Here is a 2365-nt window from a genome sequence, read left to right as displayed (position 1 = left end):
TCAATTTTAATTTTTGCTATTTATTCTGTATATTTTACAATTTCCACTTTAATTTGTCAGTTATTTGTGAATGTGATTCACAGTTTCAAAATATATGCTCAAACTAAAAAATATAATTTATTGCTAATTTAATTGCAGTAATGGCTAGAATGCTTTCATTTAATATTTTTCTACCTAGCTTCCCCATTAATGTTGCCAACATTGTACTTTACTGTCTCCTTTAACAATATTTTACTTTTATAATCAACCATTATTTTTTCCATGCATTTTCCTATTATTTTTTATGATTTTAAAAATCTGCTTCAAAATTAAAAATGTAGAAAAGGGCCTATGGTGAATTTCTCCATCATTTTGTTCTATCTAACCAGTTCCCTTCTCCTTGGAAAGTTTCAAAATTATCAATTTCTTAAATATATGGACGTAGTTAATCAGGGAAATATATTTCAATAAAACCCTAAATACATGTCATTAAGGCAGAGAAAAGTGTATATGTGCAGTTAATAACCCCCAACTTGAGGGGATATAAAGATGAAATAAAGCATTGTGTATAAATATGAAAGTACTTAATATAACAGACACAATACATGTTCAAGCAATGAGAAAAATACATACAGATTGTATTTTTTTTTGGTTTATGCCATTTTATTGAAGAAATATAAATGAATTACTAGCAGATCTATTAGTTGATCACTCATCCATTGACAACTTGCATCATTTATTCAGTGATATATTAAACAGAGTATTGGAAGACAGATTAACTATTAGCTCCAAGCCTCCTAACAATTTAAATGGAAGTTACATGTTTTGAGACCCTATTTTGGAATACAAAGGGTGTTTGACTTCTTATATCCATTCGCTGTAGAACAAGAACAGTTCATGCCTTTATTGACATGCATAAAATACATCATATTTTCTGTTCTTCTGATGCTACAAATTCAATATCAGTTCTCTAGCCACATCAGTTATGAGTGTAAAGTATATCATGTAACCTCAAATCTCTAACCATGGAAGGCTTAAACCAGAATGGATGCTACTAGAATAATGCTGCTTCCTTTGATGTGACAACTCAGAATTCATCTCCCTCCCTCTCAGATGATTCTTCAGTATGTTAGAGCAGTGAGGAATGGTTTTAGTCTCATAATCAAGTTAGAGTGAAGACATTGGCCACATAATACACATGCTCCATTTTTAAAAAAATTCTGAATCTTGGGCAACTCTTCTCTTGTAACTACGTTACAGTTTCTAAAAGCCAATATTATCTAGAGCTGGAAGAACTTAAGTCTTCTCAGATGAACATGTGAATGAAAGGAGAAAGGTAAACAAAAAATAAAATTAAAAAAGATGAGGTCTGATAGGGGAGCAGCTGGATAAGAAAATCAAAAAAGGAACAGTAATTTAAAGTTTATTCCAGCTACAAGGCAGGTTATTCTGACTTTAAGGAAGCATCACATGGCATACTTCTGAGTCCATCCCCTAGATATTCTGTTGTACTTCTCTCTGTCTGTTTTATAGATCCATGCAATCTCTGGCACTAGGGGGTCATCTGGGTTTGGATCACATAGCAGTGAACAAATGGATAAAAGAACTTTAGAAATAGATAAAGCAGGAGACCACTGTGATCTTAGACTATTGAAACAGATGCTGCCATTACTGTTAATATTTGGATGATAAATTCTTGTTGTAAATGCAACCTGAGGTGGTTTGAATGGGTAGTCAGGTAGGAAAATGAATTGTCAAAAAGAATACACCTCCTTGATCTGGGCTGTCACTACGTCCCATAATTGTGGCTTGCCAATGAAACATATCATCCCCAACTGGACCTACAGAACATTGTGCCGGAGGGTCACGGGCCAAATCACTAAGTTCCTTATTAATCTGTTTCAGCGCCATAGTCTGCTTTTCGTCTGGCTCCTCACTATCTTGGTTTGTGCTCGAAGGTCCAGCCAAAACTCTTTATTATTCCGGCAGCTTGGAAGGATTGTCTCAGTCTCACACTGGCTCTGCCAGACACAGGCGCTTGGTATTGAGGAGGCGATCTCAGGAGAACCTTGAGGTTGGTTAACAGAAATTGTCTGTATTAATTATTATTAGGGCAAATTTATGATTTTTATGGGAGGCAGAGAAGGCAATGGCACCCCACTCCAGTACTCTTGCCTGGAAAATCCCATGGACAGAGGAGCCTGGTAAGTTGCAGTCCATGGGGTCGCTAGGAGTTGGACACGACTGAGTGAATTCACTTTCACTTTTCACTTTTGTGCATTGGAGAAGGAAATGGCAATCCAATCCAGTGTTCTTGCCTGGAGAATCCCAGGAACGGGGGAGCCTGGTGGGCTGCCGTCTATGGGGTCGCACACAGTCGAACACG

At 36.5% G+C, this 2365-nt stretch overlaps 1 pseudogene; it reads right to left on the bottom strand.

Moving 5' to 3' along the window:
- Positions 1 to 1445: 1445 nt before the first annotated feature.
- LOC128052360 (ubiquitin-conjugating enzyme E2 D3-like) lies at positions 1446 to 1890 on the bottom strand (annotated as a pseudogene).
- Positions 1891 to 2365: the final 475 nt, after the last annotated feature.

This window comes from Budorcas taxicolor, chromosome 8 (genome assembly GCF_023091745.1).
Source record: "Budorcas taxicolor isolate Tak-1 chromosome 8, Takin1.1, whole genome shotgun sequence".
Classification (NCBI taxonomy): Eukaryota; Metazoa; Chordata; class Mammalia; order Artiodactyla; family Bovidae; genus Budorcas; species Budorcas taxicolor.
This window is presented reverse-complemented; position numbering and strand designations above follow the sequence as displayed.